This window comes from Nerophis ophidion, linkage group LG05 (assembly GCF_033978795.1).
Source record: "Nerophis ophidion isolate RoL-2023_Sa linkage group LG05, RoL_Noph_v1.0, whole genome shotgun sequence".
NCBI lineage: Eukaryota > Metazoa > Chordata > Actinopteri > Syngnathiformes > Syngnathidae > Nerophis > Nerophis ophidion.
In genome coordinates, this window is record NC_084615.1 from 36,505,426 (window position 1) to 36,524,988 (window position 19,563).

Sequence of the window (19,563 nt, forward strand, 5' to 3'; positions counted from 1 at the left end):
TGCTACCAGTTGCCCTTGCTCATAAACACATAATGGGGCTGCGTGAAGGAGCATGTCGTTCAGATTCTTGAATAAAATACTTAACCTCAACTTAGTTGCTATGTTTAAAGAGTATTAATTATAGTGTTACGTTCCCAGATGGCTCAAAGTCTAGGGATCGTAGGTGAACGCAACATAAAAGTGTATAAATCAAATGAGTTGTAAATTAAAGATACCATAGCCAAGAACTGAAAACAAAAATACACCTCTAGAAAAAAAGGGTAAGCTGACTAACTAAAGCTATTTAATTAGCATAAACCAAAAACCTACCTAACTACTCCAACCAAAGAGGGGGTCCAAACATACAAGGGTGACAGCCACCACTAAGCCTGGTGTTTCTATACACAAACAAATCCTACGTGTGTAGTGTATAGAGGCCTCTGTCTAACCATTCCCAAGACTAGGACGCAGATACTTAAAGGTTGAAAGGTCAAACAAAAAGGAAGACAAAACAACAGGTGGCACGAGTTTAGCAAAAAACTTAAGAAAGATTATTACACAAAAAAAAACAAGCAGCGTCAAAGACAAAGTAGCATCTACCAAGGCTCCATACAGCATGTCAGAAAAAGAATCCTCTTTTCCAGTGGTGAGCAGGTGGTTTTAAGCAGCACAGGATGAATAGTGGACCGGGATTGGCTGGGTGATTAACAGGTGAAATGAGGAACAGATGGTAACAGGAACCGGTTGATTGGCAGCAGAGGTCATGATTGAGTGTGACCTGTTCAAACAAGAAAAGAAAAAACACAAAAACAAACCACCACTATGTGGAACACAACAAGGTCCCTGTATTTTATTTTCAGAAAAAAAAATGGCAACATATTTTGCAACTTCTGGTGTTATTGGACACTTGGAAACATTTTGCATGCATGTTGAAAAGATTCAAATGCCACAAATACATTGAAGTCCTGTGGGAAGTAGGGCTGATGGTATCCTATACACAGCAGCTTTTCACTTTTTAGGTGACTTCTAACATGTGACATTACAATTTATTAAAACATTTTAGCCTAAACTGGACGTGGGAATTTTTATATGCTGTGTGTTCGCATGTGTGCTGTCAAAGTTTTCTTGTACGAGAAACTCTTCCCACCAACTGAGCACATAAAAGGCTATTCTCCTGTGTGCGATCTAACGCGTGATTTCACATGTGACTTTTGAGAGAATCTTTCGCCACAAAGCGAGAGCCTGAAAGGCTTTTCTTCTGTGTGAGTCCTCATGACTTTCGAGTGAACTGTTCGCCAGAAACTGAACAACTGAAAGGCTTTTCCTCGGTGTGCGTACTCGTGTGTCGCATCAAAGTGTACCTCTTTTCAAATTTGTCGCCACAAACTGAACAACCAAAAGGTTTTTTCCCTGTGTGTGTCCCCACGTGTTGAGTCAAATAGCGCTTGTGAGAAAAGCTTTTACCTCAAACTGAGCAACTAAAAGGTTTTTCTCCCGTGTGTGTTTTCATGTCTGATACCATGTTGGACTTTCGAGAGTAACGTTCCCCGCAAACTGAACGACTGAAAGGTTTTTCACCAGTGTACGTAATATAATTTCTACCTTTTGAAATACTCTTTTACCACAAAATGAGCAGCTGGAGGGTTTGTCGCCTGTGTGCATTCTCATGTGTTTTGCCTTTTGAGAGAATCTTTGTGCACAAATGGGGCAACTAAAAGGCTTTTGCCCCTTGTGTGATCTCATGTGCGATATTGTTGCTGCCTTTTTTTTCACAGCATTCTGAAAAAGTGTCAGCGCAAGTCCTGATATTACCTTCACAGTCTGTATCGCTGCTCAAAGGTTCTTGGGCGTTGAGCATGTATTCCTCCTCAGGAGAGCGAAACGTTGAGTCATCACTATCTGATAGTGGGGCTAAGAGGTTGTCTTCATGGTTTTCAGTCTTCACAAGGACAACAGTCAGTGACAACTTGGCGATATCAGTCTCCTGCTGCCCTTGAAAACACCATCCCTCTTGAATGATCAAGAGTTCCTCCTCTTTAAAATGGACTGTGTGTGAATTATATTGCTTGCTCCCCCGCTGCGACTAAGGGGGACATACTTCTTGACAACCAATCACCTCCTGGACTTCTGAAGAAGACAAATGCACTTTAGTTCAGACATGTCAGGCATGATATAGCCCTTCAAATATGACAGACCACTTTCTATGATGAAAACAAAACAGAATAAATGTGACTTTAAATATGGCCTTTCCTTTTAACAATACTCAGTAAACATTTGGGAAGTGAGGAGACCACTTTTTGAAGCTTTTCAGGTGGAGTTATTTCCCATTCTTGCTTGATGTACAGCTTGAGTTGTTCAACAGTCCAAGGTCTCCGTTGTGGTATTTTAGGCTTCATAATGTGCCACACATTTTCAATGGGAGATAAGTCTGGACTACAGGCAGGCCAGTCTAGTACCTGCACTCTTTTACTATGAAGCCACGCTGTTGTAACACGTGGCTTGGCATTGTCTTGCTGAAATAAGTAGGGGCGTCCATGATAACGTTGCTTGGATGGCAACATATGTTGCTCCAAAGCCTGTACGTAGCTTTCAGCATTAACGGTGCCTTCATAGATGTGTAAGTTACCCATGCCTTGGGCACTAATACACCCCCATACCATCACATATGCTGTTTTTTTAACTTTGTGCCTATAACAATCCAGATGGTTCTTTTCCTCTTTGTTCCGGAAGACACCATGTCCACAGTTTCCAAAAACTATTTGAAATGTGGACTCGTCAGACCACAGAACACTTTTCCAATTTGCATCAGTCCATCTTAGATGAGCTCGGGCCCGGCGAAACCGGCAGCATTTCTGGGTGTTGTTGATAAATGGCTTTCACTTTGCATAGTAGTTATAACTTGCACTTACAGATGTATCGACAAACTGTAGTTACTGACAGTTGTTTTCTGAAGTGTTCCTGAGCCCACGTAGTGATATCTTTTACACACTGATGTTGCTTTTCGATGCAGTACCGCCTGATGGATCGAAGGTCACGGGCATTTAATGTTACATGCAGTGTTTTCTCCATTTTGTCTGAACCTTTTGAATATATTACAGACTGTAGATGGTAAAACCCCTAAATTACTTGCAATAACCAGTTGAAAAATTTTGTTCTTAACCTGTTGGACAATTTGCTCACGCATTTGTTCAAAGTGGTGACCCTCTCCCCATTCTTGTTTGTGAATGACTGAGCATTTCATGGAAGCTGCTCTTATACCCAATCATGGCACCCACCTGTTCCCAATGAGCCTGTTCGCCTGTGGGATTTTCCAAATAAGTGTTTGATGAGCATTCCTCAACATTCTCAGTCTTTTTTGCCACATATGCCAGCTTTTTTTAAACATGTTGCAGGCATCAAATTCCACCATGAGCTAATATTTGCAAAAAATAAAAGTTTTCCAGTTTTGTATCCTAAGGATCTTGTCTTCACATTCGATTCAATTGAATATAGGTTGAAAAGGATAGGCAAATAATTGCATTCTTTTTTTATTTTTATATTTATGTTGTTTTCATATTTATGATTTTGTTTTTATACCTACACAATGTGCCAACTTCACTGGTTATGGGGTTTGTAGAACTACAACCATAAATCTGTCGCGATGACGACAGTTGAAGCAATGCTACTTAGCAATTAATCTCAATTAGCTTTTGAATGGACATGGCCGTGATGCTGCTAATCTGAACTAAAACCTTTACGAAGGACATGTTGACTTACCACTGAATAGAAGTCCATCAAAGTAGAACAAGCAGACACCTGCAGAGAACGATGATCAGCTACTGAAGTGACCGAAGTGGCCCTACCTAGTGGTTGTGGCCCAAAACAACCGGGTAGAGTGTTTATGTCTGGGGCTGACTGTGCTTTTAAGATCCACCCATCAGGCCATGAGAGAATGTTGTGTGAACATATTCTTGGGAGCATGGGTTACGATGACATCCCACCCTGAGGTCATTGAGCTACAACATCGAACATGCTGCTTAATTTATTAATGCCTATGTTTTTGCTGACATTTTTTTTTTTTTGCATTTTTGACATTAAAGACCTTTGAAATTATTCAGATTCCTTAAGATTCTGAGTGACATTTCTTGGTCTTATTAGACCAGGGGTCACCAACGCGGTGTCAGCGGGCACCAGGTCGCCCGTAAGGACCAGATGAGTGGCCCGCTGGCCTGTTCTAAAAATAGCTCAAATAGCAGCACTTACCAGGGAGCTGCCTCTGTTTTTTACATTTTATTTATTTACTAGCAAGCTGGTCTCGCTTTTCTCGACATTTTTAATTCTAAGAGAGACAAAACTCAAATACAATTTGAAAATCCAAGAAAATATTTTAAAGACTTGGTCTTCACTTGTTTAAATAAATGCATTTATTTTTTTACTTTGTTTCTTATAACTTTCAGAAAGACAATTTTAGAGAAGAAATACAACCTTAAAAATGATTTTAGGATTTTTAAACACATATACCTCTTTACCTTTTAAATTCATTCCTCTTCTTTCCTGACAATTTAAATCAATGTTCAAGTATTTATTTATTTTTTATTGTAAAGAATAATAATTACATTTTAATTCAATTCTTCATTTTTTCGACGGAGAATATTTGTGAAATATTTCTTCAAACTTATTATGATTAATATTGCCCAAAAATATTCTGGCAAATCTAGAAAATCTTTGGAATCAAATTTAAATCTTATTTCAAAGTCTTTTGAATTCTTTTAAAATTTTTGTTCTGGAAAATCTAGAAGAAATAATGATTTGTCTTTGTTAGAAATATAGCTTGGTCCAATTTGTTATATAACTTCTAACAAACTGCAGATTGGATTTCAACCTATTTAAAACATGTCATCAAAATTCTAAAATTTATCTTAATCAGGAAAAATTACTAATGATGTTCCATAAATTATTTTTTTTATTTTTTCAAAAAGAATCAAATTAGCTAGTTTTTCTCTTCATTTTTTCGGTTGAATTTTGAATTTTAAAGAGTCGAAATTGAAGATAAACTATGTTTCAAAATTTAATTTAATTTTTTTTCCTATTTTCTCCTCTTTTAGCCCTTCAATTAAGTGTTTTTTTCATCATTTATTCTCTACAAAAAAACTTCCGTAAAAGGAAAAAAATGTACGGCGGAATGACAGACAGAAATACCCATTTTTTATATATATATATATATAGAGAGAGAGAGAGAGAGAGAGAGAGAGAGAGAGAGAGAGATTTATTAAAGGTAAATTGAGCAAATTGGCTATTTCTGGCAATTTATTTAAATGTGTATCAAACTGGTAGCCCTTTGCATTAATCAGTACCCAAGAAGTAGCTCTTGGTTTCAAAAAGGTTGGTGACCCCTGTATTAGACACTTGGCAACTAACATGGAGGCACCAACGCTCATGGCCATTTATGCAAATTAGGCAATGATGTAATCTTTTTTTGACCTGTCTTCTTTTTAGAGCTATTAGTGTGTGTGTGTGTGTGTATGTGTGTGTGTGTGTGTGTGTGTGTGTGTGTGTGTGTGTGTGTGTGTGTGTGTGTCTTCATATCGCCTTCACAGTCTATATCACTGCTTAAAGGTTTTTGGGTATCATTCTTGTCATTGTTTTCGGTCTTCGCAAGGACAACGGTCAGTGGCAGCTTGGAGATATCAGCCTCTTCAGGCTCGAGAAGACACTATCCCTTTGGAGTGTAGGGGGTAGCAGGGGTGTATATTGTAGCGTCCCAGAAGAGTTAGTGCCGCAAGGGTTTCTGGATATTTGTTCTGTTGCGTTTATGTTGTTACGGTGCGGATGTTCTCCCGAAATATGTTTGTCATTCTTGTTTGGTGTGGGTTCACAGTGTGGCGCATACTTGTAACAGTGTTAAAGTTGTTTATATGGCCACCCTCAGTGTGACCTGTTAACCAAGTATGGCTATTCACTTATGTATGTGAAAAGCAGCAGATATCATGTGACTGGGCCGGCACGCTGAGGCAGTGCCTTTAAGGTTTATTGGCGCGCTGTACTTCTCCCAACGTCCGTGTACACAGTGGCGTTTCAAAAAGTCATAAATTTTACTTTTTGAAACTGACACCGATAATTTCCGATATTACATTTTAAAGCATTTATCGGCCGATATTATCGGACATCTCTAATAAGAATGGTTTTTAAGTGTGTGTGTGTGTGTGTGTGTGTGTGTGTGTGTGTGTGTGTGTGTTTATAGGGTTTGTACAGACATTAAATGCAAATCCTAGTCATAAAAATCATGAAATAAATAGCGTACCTACTTTGCAGAAATGTACTTACAATAGTGGGATGAGAAACGTAACCCCCGTGATATTATATAACACTGTATTTGACGGGTAAACGTCATGGAATAAACATGCTTTATTATTTTTACAATACATTTTGTACTTAAGTGGACTTTGATCTAATTTTCTAAAATTACAATTTACTATTAAAAGATGAACAACGCCCGATTGTGGCAATAAGCGGTAGAAAATGGATGGATGGATGGCAGAAGAGTTCCCACAATGCATTGCCGGTGGCCATATTGGTAGGCTTTGTTTGTAAACACACTCATTGTAGCTGATCACTCATCTAGTGATACTCCTAATGCCGACGACATGTGCGATTGTCAACTGCCACAATCGAAGTGGGAGAGGTATTACTATTACAGGTATTTTAATCGCATTCTTATTATTATTTCTGGAAAAGGAGAAGCAGCTGAACTGAAGAGTGAACAGCGAAGGCGAGCATGGATAGCAGCTATCCATCTGGATTGCCTATAACAATCTAGATGGTTCTTTTCCTCTTTGTCCCAGAAGACACCATGTCCACGGTTTCCAAAAACTATTTGAAATGTGGACTCGTCAGACCACAGAACACTTTTCCAATTTGCATCAGTCCATCTTAGATTAGCTAGGGCCCAGCGAAACCGGCAGCATTTCTGGGTGCTGTTGATAAGAGGCTTTCATTTAGCATAGTGGTTATAACTTGCACTTACAGATTTAGCGACAAACTGTAGTTACTGACAGTGGTTTTCTGAAGTGTTCCTGAGCCCACGTGGTGATATCCTTTACACACTGGTGTTGCTTTTTGATGCAGTAACCGCCTGAGGGATCGAAGGTCACGGGCATTTAATGTTACATGCAGTGTTTTCTCCAGATTGTCTGAACCTTTTGAAAATATTACAGACTGTAGATGTGACGTGCTATGGACAACTCCAGAATGAATTAACCAAAATCCGAAGCCCTCTATAGAAAACATCCAAGTTAAAGACGTGGTAATAGAGGGCTTAGGATTTTTTGCTAAAATATCCCACGATTACAGGCAACGATGTCGGTAGGCTTTGTTCACCAAGAGTCATTGTTTACAGTAACGCTAAACGTAATATTTCCGAACTATTCAGTGGAAAATAACATTGACACGATGGAAAATTACTCTGAGTCATTAGATAAGAAGTCCCTTTTTTTGTTATAAGGAGAAAACAAACGCAATTGAATGTAAAGATCCTTACATGATCAACTAGTCTGAGTGGAGTGGAGATCATGACATTTTCCAACAAAACTCCTTTTACACCTTAACAGACTTTCAAAATTATAAGAGTCTAGAGAGCTATGACCGATTTGTTTGTGAATAAATTTGTGATGTTTATCTTTTTCTGTACCAACCCAGTTGACATCAAGTTGTCAAGGCTAGAGTCATATACTTTCAGATATGATACGACCAAAGTGAATGTGAGCGTGAATGTTGTCTGTCTGTGTTGGCTCTGTAAAGAGGTGGCGACTTGCCCGGGGTGTACCCCACCTACCGTCAAAATGCAGCTGAGATAGGATCCAGCACCCGCCGCGACCTCAAAAGGGACAAGCGGTAGAAAATGGATGGATAGATAGTCAAACTCTTCAAAGAAATCAGCCTGTCCCGGTTTACATGCACAACTGTAATTTTTCGAAGTCGATCTGTGGCTGTGTACCTCCGAAACGCCGAGTGGCGCTTAAGCTCCTTCTTAAGTCGACAAATATGTGGGGTTTCAGGTTGTTCCAAACCAAGGGTGTCAAACGTACGGCCCGAGAGCCGGTTTAGGCCCACGAGCAGGTTTTATCCAACCCGCGGGATGATTTTGCTAAGTATAATACTTAACCTGAAATTTTTGAATGAAAGAAACAGCTGTTGTAAATGTGTCCACTGTGTGTCGCAATAGCCATTCTTTGTATATTTGTAATTGATGCTACATTGTAGCTGAGATAGGCGCCAGCGCCCCCCGCGACCCCAAAAGGGAATAAGCGGTAGAAAATGGATGGATGGATGTACAAAATAAACCACAAGATGTTCGTACATCGGTCAACTAAACTGATCAAACTACATAAATAACATCCTGTAATTTGATTTTGATATTTTTTTTTTATCTTGATAGTTTCAAAATGAACACCAATGAGTTGACTGATGAACATTATCACATAATTTATTTGCAAAATATAAATGACGATCACTAAATTATCAACCCAATGTTTTAAAAAAAACTAACAACATTATGATTCGTACATTTATGCTTATTCTATCTTTAAAAAAAACAATTCTGATGTTGTCTTTATTTTTGAGTTATCGAGACGTGATTGTACCAGTCCGGCCCACTTAGGAGTAGATTTTTCTCGAAGTGGCCCCCAATCTAAAATGAGTTTGACACCCCTGCTCTAATCAGCGTCACATCCAAACAAGGTATCTATGAAAACAGGGCAGGTAATCGTAAATCAACAACAAACGTTAACATGAACAAATTAACAACTCAGTAAGTACTATTCACTTTAACGTTTAATGTGAACCAAAATTCATGTAAAAATCATCTGAGATTGTGTTTATTATGCAGTTAAATCTAAATAATTTGCTTTACCTACTCAGTGGCTTAGTGGTCAGAGTGTCCGCCTGGAGATCGGTAGGTTGTGAGTTCCAACTCCGGCTGAGTCATACCAAAGACTATAAAAATGGGACCCATTACCTCCTTGCTTGGCACTCAGCATCAAGAGTTAGAATTAGAGGTTAAATCACCAAAAATTATTCCCGGGCGTGGCCACCGCTGCTGCCCACTGCTCACCTCCCAGGGGGTGAACAAGGGGATGGGTCAAATGCAGAGGATAATTTTGACACACCTAGTGTGTGTGTGACAATCATTGGTACTTTAACTTTTTAACTTTAGTGACATATGCAAATTTGTATCATTTGGGACAAGCGGTAGAAAAACGGATGAATGGATGAATTCACAGCTTATAAAGTAACCGCCGCCACAATGTAGTAAAATGGTTGTCTAACACAGGGGTCCCCAAACATTTTGACTTGGGGGTCGCATTATATACCGTATTTCCTTGAATTGTCGCAGGGCATATAGTATGTGCCTGCCTTGAATTACTGCCGGGTCTAACTCGCTTCCCAAAATAATTAGCGCATGCTTAGTATTACCGCCTGGTCAAACTCGTGACATCACGAGTGACACTTCCCCTGTCATCATTTTCAAAATGGAGGAGGCTGATTTCAATACCAGTAATATGAAATCGCATAAAGGGAAGAAGATTAAGAGCTATTCAGTAGGATTTAAGGTCCAAGCTTACATCCCACTCAAATTTTTACTGCATACCTTTGGTAAGTGCCGGAGTGAGCAGAGGTTTTAAAATAATTAGCACATGCTTGCTTTTACCGCATGCCTTTGGTAAGCGCAGGAGTGAGAAGAGGTTTTAAAATAATTAGCGCCCCGGTGGCAATTCAAGGAAATAGGGTATATTAAGTTGACCCATCAGCGATCCTGTTCTGTGTCCCTGTAATGTTTGTCTGATCTTGATTGGGATTGTGCTGAAAATTTTAATTTCCCCTCGGGAATAATAAAGTATATCTGATTCTGATTTATATTGCGAGCATGACGTCACATTATCAATTGGGAAATGCATTTTTAGACGATGTGATTTGCCTGAGCTGCTAGGAGACATCGAGAGTAACAAGCGGTAGAAAATTGATTCGAAAGGAGAGATTAAAAATAAATAATAATGAAAAAATTAAACATAAAAATGTTTTCTTTTTAACTTGGGACTTTCGGCAGGCCGGATTTTGGACGCTGGAGGGCCGGATCCGGCCCGCGGACCGTAGTTTGGGAAACCCTGGTCTAACACAATTTAACATAGATTCACAGTACTGTGACTTAAAATACTGAAATATTTAATGTTTCATCTGCTTCGTAAATAGTGGCATTTGTTTTAAAAGATAAAAAGAAGGGTTAGTGTATATTTACATACATACCTGCTGCAATGTTTGCCACAGTTGCAGTCTTGCGTCCCAGTGGTCGAGAAAGTTCCTCCTCATACGACACTATTGTTCTTCCAAACAGCCCGAATATTTCATTAGATTTGGTCATTAGTAGTTCCTTCAAAAAACTATTTAAACGTTTGAACGGCATTTTGTAGCGACTATACTGAGTGAAGCCTTGCTAGCGCTACTTTCAGCTACGTCACACTAAAACATGCTAAACTGATGTCTTCTTAGCCTGCGCATGTAGAGAGAGTATGAGTGGTCAGCAATCATAATGACGGATAAAATAATAATATAAGTTGTTCCAAATGGCCATTCGGACATATTTCTTTGATTCAGTCCGGCTCATGTATCGATGTAAATTTCGGTTGTGTCGATACCATTATTGGTGTCAGCATTGGTTTGATCCGGTTAATTTCCACATATATCTGTATTGACTCAGTTGATATTGTTCGTAAAGTCAGGAAATATATTAGTGCAGTGGTTCTAGAATGGGGGTACTTGTACCCCTGGGGGTACTTGAGGGTAGGCCAAGGGGAATGCAAGATTTTTTTTTAAATATTCTAAAAATAGCAACAATTCAAAAATCCTTTATAAACATATTTATTGAATAAAACTTCAACACAATATGAATGTAAGTTCAGAAACTGTGAAAAGAAATGCAACAATGCAAAATTCAGTTTTGACAGCTATGTTTTTGTGGGCATTTTCCATAAATATTGATGTTAAAGATTTTTTTTTTTTTTTTGTGAAGAAATGTTTAGAATTAAGTTTATGAATCCAAATGGATCTCCATAGTGCAATCCCCAAAGAGGGCACTATAAGTTGATGATTATTTCTATGTGTAGAAATCTTTATTTATAATTGAATCACTTGTTTATTTTTCAACAAGTTTTTAGTTATTTTTGTATCTTTTTTCCAAATAGTTCAAGAAAGACCACTACAAATGAGCAATATTTTGCACTCTTATACAATTTAATAAATCAGAAACTGATGACATAGTGCTATATTTTACTTCATTATACATGTTTTTTTTCAACCAAAAACGCTTTGCTCTGATTAGGGGGTACTTGAATTAAAAAAATGTTCACAGGGGGTACATCACTGAAAAAGGGTTGAGAACCACTGTATTAGTGGACATAGGAGGGCTTTGGTAGCAAACATATTAAAAAAGGTTTGAATGAGAACCACAAATATTTGTTTGCTTTTATTTTGCATGCATGACTTTAGCTGGCAAAATAATATTAAAAAAAAAACAAAACACCGAATTTCTCAAATTGACTTCAAGGGGTTGAATCTTGCACTTTTAATTTGAAAATCCATTTTCCTGTCCGTGCTTCCGGTTTCTGATGTCGCTTGCATGACGTCACCACCCAGTATCATGCAATGATTTCAAAGCAGGACTTTCGATTCCGAAAGGGACAAGCGGTAATAAATGGATGGATGGGCTTTCCACTCTAAACAAATTCATTATTTCGAGCTACAGGAAGAAATTGTCTCTCAGTGGTTAAGTATCAGCAAAGGACGTATATCTATGTGTATCTTACTCTTTTTACTTGAGTAGTGTTTTTCTGTGTGACAAAATGGCGAACCTTCGGCTTTTAGGCACGTTGTGACAACCAATCCCGATGACTCCAATAAGTATAGTAATCACATTATTGTTATTGTGCAAATAAACCAGTAATTTGCATTAAAACATTTTACTTTTAAAGCCAGAGTCGAAAATTTAATTTGAGCGGCATCTAGTGGTGAATAAAACGAAGACATTTCTAAACAAATGCTGTTGACTTTTCTTTTTATTATTATACAAGGTATATATGTAAACAGACCAATCATTTTGCCGTAGCTACATAAAGCCACGACATAGTGACTTTGCAAACAGCTAAAATTATACACAAAGCAAATTATAACCTGCTACTCAAGAATATACAACAATTACTGTATTTCCTTGAATTGCCGCTGGGGCGCTAATTAATTTAAAACCTCTTCTCACTCCTGCGCTTACCAAAGGCATGCGGTAAAAATAAGCATGAGCTAATTATTTTAAAACCTCTTCTCACTCCGGCACTTACCAAAGGTATGCAGTAAAAATGTGAGTGTGATGTAAGCTTGGACCTTAAATCCTATTGAATAGCTCTTAATCTCCTTCCTTTTATGCGATTTCAAATTGCCGGTATTGAAATCAGCCTCCTCCATTTTGAAAATGATGACAGGAGAAGTGTCACTCGTGATGTCACGAGTTTGACCAGGCGGTAATACCAAGCATGCGCTAATTATTTTGGGAAGCGAGTTTGACCCGGCAGTAATTCAAGGCAGGCGCATACTATATGCCCTGCGGCAATTCAAGGTATTCTAAAAAAAAAGAGAAGAAATTTAATCTTAGAGAAAAATTTAATTCAAAACATTTGTACGCATGTACAACACTTAAGACATTCAGTATATCAGCATGTGGAATTAAATTATGGAATGGATTTAGCAAAAAAATCTAACAATTACTAATATAATCCACTTCAAGAATCTCTTCAAACTTAAAAGTGTTTAAAAAGTACAAAGAAGAAGAACCATGATAAACATTCTGAATTTATTTCATCCATCCATTCATTTTCAAAAATATCTTACTCATCTCACTATATAAAATACAACTTATTTAACCGAGTATTTTTTTTAATTTTTTTATTGTGATTCCCGAGTATATTGTGAATAAATTGAGAACAGGAAGAGAACAAAAGTTTTACCAACTGTTATGTAAAAGAAAAGGGGTAGGATTAAATAAGCTCTGCTTCTTCGTACTCCTTTTCAAACATGTTGAATAGAGGAACTGGAAATTGTGATGTATCATGTTGTATACATGCATGTTCCAAATAAAATCAAACTCAAAGAGCCGCAGCACCAAACAACGGTGGCTGCATGGGCAAACGCTCCAAACACAGGAAGATGAAACCAAAAACACCATAAACACACGCAATGGGAAAATAAAAAATAAATGGGTTGTACTTGTATAGCGCTTTTCTACCTTCAAGGTACTCAAAGCGCTTAGATGCTACTTCCATATTTACCCATTCACACACACATTCACACGCTGATGGAGGGAGCTGCCATGCAAGACGCTAACCATGCAGCACCCATCAGGAGCAAGGGTGAAGTGTCTTGCTCAAGGACACAACGGACGTGACGAGGTGGGGATTGAACCAGGGACCCTCGGGTTGCGCACGGCCACTCTCCCACCGCACCACGCCGTCCCTAAATAAAGCTGCTTGAAGGTAATATTTTACAGTATTGCAGAGCAAGCCATTTTTACATAGACATACAGCAATCCCGGGATTGAAATATATATATGTTATTGAGCTATATTAGTATACTAATTTGCTTTGTCAACTATACCACAGCTAAGATGTGGCTATTTTGTTCAGATAGTTTAACATACATAGGCCTACATTGGAATGGTTTTAATGTCCAAAATGTATCAAGGTAGCCCCCTCATCCTTGTAGGCTCCAATATGTAACTGGATAAGTTGTGTACTCCCTGTCTTTTTAAAGTGAAAACAGTAAGTTGTGATCAGAGACAGACCTAGCCTGTTTGGTGTACATCCGGGGTGTCAAACTTATTTTAGATCGGGGGCCACATGAAGAAAAATCTACTCCCAAGTGGCCCGGACTGGTAAAATCACAGCACGATAACTTAAAAATAGACAACTGTTGTGGGCACTAGGCACAATTACTTTGGGAATTGAGTGGGTGGGTATTGTAAGGGGTGGGGTTTATTATGTTACATATTGTAAGATGTACAGATACCTCAACTTGCTGTACCATGTTTGATCATACTGTACTTTCTGCAAAATTCAATAAACATATTTGGAAATATAAATAAAAATAAAGACAACTTCAGATTGTTTTCTGTATTTAAAGACAGCACGAGCACAAATGTACAAATCATAATCCTGTTATTTTTTTTTTAAACTTTCGGTTAATAATTTATTTGTTGGTATTTATATTTTCCAAATAAATTATGTGATAATGGTCATCAGTCAAGTCATTAGTGCTAATTTTCAAACTATCAAGATAAAAAAAATTGCATCAACATCTAATCACTGGACTGGTAAAATCACGGCACGATAATTTAAAAATAAAGACAACTTCAGATTGTTTCCTTTGTTTAGAAATAAAAAAGGCACATTCTGAAAATGTACAAATCATAATGTTTTTTTTTATATACACTTACATGTTGCGGTTAATAGTATTCTATCTTTATTTGTTGTTATTTATACTTTCTGAATAAATGATGTGATAATGATAATCAGTCAACTCATTGGTGTTAATTTTCAATCCTCAAGATAAAAAAATAATATCCATATCAAATTACAGGATGGTTTGTATGTAGTTTGCTCAATTTGTTTGACTAGTGCGCTAACATCATGTGTTTTTTTTTTTTTTTTTTTACATATGTAGCATCATCTACAAAGATACAAAGAATTGCTATTGCGACATTTGGAGGACACATTTAGAACAGCAGTTTCTTTCATTCAAAAATGTTGGCAAATTTTTATACTTAGCAAACGGATCCTGCGGGCCGGGTAAAACCTGTTCGCGGGCCTAATCCAGCCCGTGGGCCGTACGTTTGACACCCCTGGTGTACATCATTACAATACACTGAAAGTTTGTAAGCGTTATATTTTTGAAAGCTGCATTTGCTAATAGTACTGCTAAAAAATCACATTTTCTTAGTTATTTCTTAAGTAAGACTTGAAAAGACAGCTATTCTTTTCTTTCAGTCTGTTTTTTCCAATACAAAATATGCACGCTAATTTAATTACAGAAATGTTAGTTATTTTTGCACCTTTGAAACGTATCAGCGCTATATTATTTTAGGCATGATAAAACATGTTGCGTAAGCCTATCTGATCGTGTGTCTTTAGTCAAAAAGGAGGCATGGTTTTTTTGAACACATGCTAAAATGAAACTCTATAACTGATATCTAAATCTTGACTCGGGATGTAACAATATGAAAATGTCATATCACGATTGTAGTGACCAATATTAACACGGATATCATTAGTATCATTAGTAAAGTACATTTTGAGCACATTCAACTATGATGATAAAAATGATAACCATCATATAACATTTTCATGATGTGTACACAAGACAAATGATGTACGATTTCAATGCTCACAGTTTCTTTGCAACATTTTCATGATGTGTACACAAGACAAATGATGTACGATTTCAATGCTCACAGTTTCTTTGCAATGTTAAAAAGGCATGTGATTTTTCCGTCTGTAGCCGTAAATCCGTCTTTTTTATTTATGTAAAAATATAAAAAATAATTTTCCGTTTTTTCCGACCTACAATGTATGTTAAAATCTTGATCCATCTATTTGCCACACCTGCCAACAACTACAGTTTTCCCATAATAAGTACGTTCAACCATCCATTTTCTACCGCTTGTCCCTTTTTGGGGTCGCTGGAGCCTATCTCAGCTGCACTCGGGCGGAAGGCAGAGTACACCCTGGACAAGTGGCTACCTCATCGCAGGGCCAATACAGATAGACAGACAACATTCACACTCACATTCGGTTTTTGATAATGCAGGGGTAAAAACTATGGTTTTCCATTAAAAATGATTAACTAAAAAATCGAAGCTACGTAGCAAAGCAAGTCCACGGGCAGGGGATAAAATATACGGGAAACATCAATGATGATTGGTTGGTTTAGGTATAAGAAAATCCATGATTGGTTGGTTCACTATAAGGAGTCACGGTTGGTTAAGATTAATGCAAAACATTACGGACAGGCCAATCAGAGGCAAGAACCAGGAAGGGAATTCACAACAGACGCGCACATCCCAAATGACGAAAAGAGAGTCGGAGAAGAAAAGAGGGAATAATCAAGCGGACGATTTATATATTCCAAAAACTAGTGGAATAGGGCAAAGTGTTTCTCTTTTTTAGATTTTTCTTTTAACAATGTAGACAACATCCAGGAAACCCACAATGCGTCTAGTTGGCCACATTTGGACAAATGTATGCGTCTGGATAAAACAATGCCCAAAACATTAATTTTAGTTGTTTACCATGTAAGCCCAAATCTGCTCTCAATATGGAAGACGTGGAATACACATTTAAGAACACACATGATTGTGGCAGACATGTGATGACTTTTGCTACAGTATAACCTGTCTAAATGGTACATTTAATTTTCACAGGTGTTTTAAAACAAGACCGTAGCTGACATTTTGTTCATTATTTCTACTGTTTATATTTTGACATTGAATAGTTGAATCACTTTGAAACAAACTACATGACTGCAATATATTTGTTATTTCATGCTATAAATCACAAATGGCTATTCAGATAAAGGAAGTTAGCTAAAAGAATAAACATTGTTTGTACTATTTATTATTTTTGCATTTGGAGCAGTTAGAAGGGAGTTGAAAAGACAGAAAATGGCTATACATTCCAAGGCAGAATCCACTAAAGCAAAAAAAAAAGGAAAATGCAAGCTGCTCAGAAACTTGTCGGGAAGGCTGATGTCAAAGCCCAAAGCAAAAATGCCAAAGTAATGTGTAAATAATGTAAATAACTAGATGAACACCAGTAGAGCTGTAAATAATCTATAGAGTAGGCTAACCCATGTGTTTCTTGTGGATGTAAACACAAGTTGTAATTACTGTAGTGACTAAATAACATAGTGACTGAAACAGACATACTGTAGTGATTCATTCAGACAAATGCGGTATGAATAATGTAAACTCTGTTGATCATTTTTCAATTCTTTAAACACTAAAGTATCTTTAAATTGTGCATCTTTGCATGTTTAATTGCTGAAAAACCAGGAGCTGACGCTGTAAATGCTGATTTGTCTAAAATCAGAGAGTCCAGCTTTGACTACACATTTCCTTTAGATGAGACTAACCAAGACATACAAACTTGTACTTAGTGTATCAGAAAAGACAGGCAACTAGGAACTCTTTAAGGCAGGCGTAGGGAACCTATGGCTCTAGAGCCAGATGTGGCTCTTTTGATGACTGCATCTGGCTCTCAGATAAATCTTAGCTGACATTGCTTAACACGATAAGTAATGAATAATTCCGCTGGTAATCACGATGTTAGATATAACGTTGAAAATATAAAACATTTTCATGCATTTTAATCCGTCCATCCTTTTTCTACCGCACCTGCTCAAGAAATAACATTGTTATTAAAAATAAGTAGAGACTTATTATACTCTAAAATGTTGGTCTTACTTCAAAAATGCACACATTTAGTTGTATATGGCTCTGACAGAAATACATTTTAAAGTATTTGGCTTCCATGGCTCTCTCAGCCAATAAGGTTCCCGACCCCTGCTCTAAAAGCTCAGATTGTCTACAACCAGATTCTGATTTGAGTGAGCCCTTTCTTCTTGATGCCGTTGTTTCATCTAGTTTTGAGATTGCAAGCTCTGAAACAAGAAGTCTGTGTACAGGTAAAACACCAACTGCAACTTTTGGATTGAATAAAATTCAAAAGCACAGACAGCATTCCCAGTGTAGAGAATATAATCAACCAATCTTTTATGGTCATGGCATGTGATGCATCTGAAGAAAATAAAAGAGTTAAAACAACTTCACGCTAATTCCGATTCTCTGAGTTTTTGATTTGTGTTCCAGTTTCAGAGAACCCAATGATGGTTGCGTACATACTTTTGATGAGTCTGACCTAGACTTGTGTGAAAACACAGAAAGCCTTGGCAACCAGAACCCCACTTACACACTTCCTCTTGACCAGTCTGACCGAGACTCACTTGAAGAAATACAGAAAGTATAGGCAACCAGCACCCCGGTAAAACGCCTCTTCTTTATCAGTCTGACCTACCCTTACTTGAATACACAGAAAGCATAGGCAACCCACACACATCCTCTTGATGATTCTGACCTCGACTTACTTTAAGACACAGAAAGCATACGAGCTTACCCACATGCTTTTGATGACTCTGACCTCAACGTACTTGAACATTCAGAAAGCATTGGCAACCAGGACCCTGCTTACAACTCATTAGGTAGCCCATTGAGATTTGACAGACCTCTGCAATTGGATTCAAGTTGGACTCTGACTGCAAAGTTAAATGGGGGCATTTTTTTTTTGGACTCAGAAAAATTGGATGAGCACAAAATGAGAACTAAGGAGTTTTGGTGGAGGTTGCATAGTAACTGTGTAAAGCAAATTCTCTACATGCCAGAGTATTAGAATTTACCTTTGTCCGAGAAAGCTGGCATTTTTTTTTTGTTGGATTCGGCCCAAAGAATAACCTTCACCTCTCTCGCATTACACTCGACGTGCTCCGTGAAGTGGCCACATTTGCCTTAGCAATTATTTCCTCACAAGATAATTTCATCATGCAGATTCTTGAGCACAACTTTGACTTAGTCCTACAGGTGGAATCTTTCAAGAGTGCTTTTCTACCGGAACGTATGGCTGCAATAACACTGCTCAAACAATATGTGAATTATGTTAAACATTAAAAAAACACATTTGACCTTCCTGTCCCCATGTCATCAAATATATATATCTTGGCACACGTCCCATACCTGAGCTCACCAGTATCTCTGTTCCACAGATCTCCATGCTGCAAGCAATGAGCTTATTCCCACGGCAAGTGTAGAACAATATCCATTCTATGAAGAAATGGGTCTGAAACAATATTTATTTAACTGTTCACATCGTCAAAAAAAATGGTCATAACAGATTTTACCTTCGCCGCAATGACTGAAGTGACAGATGTCCCTGAAAAGTTGTGTGGAACACTTGAGGAGATATTTTTTGATACCCTCGAACGCAGTTTCGATCTGGATTGGCAAAGGGGAAATTCTGATCTTGCCAGATGTATCGTTTTATACATACCTTCTGTAAAGGGTCCAGATATTGTAGACATTTTACACCCAAGCAAAATAGGTATGTTAATAAAAAAAAAACGTTAGTGGTAGACCACCGAAATTGTGGGAAGAAAGCAACAGTTGAACCATTACCTCCTTCATCACCTCATGATATAACCAAAGAAAATCATATTGGTCATCCCTCTGACACTGATCAAGCTCAGTGAATATGACAAAAACATGTGGAAACTGCATGAACATAAAGTCCAGCAAGTTCTGTCGATGCCTCATCAGGAATATCGCCCTTTCTATTCCTACTCCAGATGCAAGAAAGCTGGTCTAGATTTCAATGTTGGATCTGGTACAAAACCAAATCTTGATCTGAAATATCCGACTAATGGTTTGATGGTAGAACTTGCCATTTTTATTTGGACCCTTCCATCAAT

General features: G+C 37.7%; 1 long non-coding RNA gene across 1 annotated transcript; it reads right to left on the bottom strand.

The window, feature by feature from the left end:
- Positions 1 to 797: 797 nt before the first annotated feature.
- On the bottom strand, positions 798 to 10,651 carry LOC133553008 (uncharacterized). The gene is made up of 2 exons (XR_009806815.1): positions 10,258 to 10,651; positions 798 to 2,106 (listed from the first exon to the last, which is right to left on the bottom strand). It is a non-coding gene; the product is annotated as an uncharacterized LOC133553008 (long non-coding RNA).
- Between the last annotated feature and the right edge of the window lie 8,912 nt (positions 10,652 to 19,563).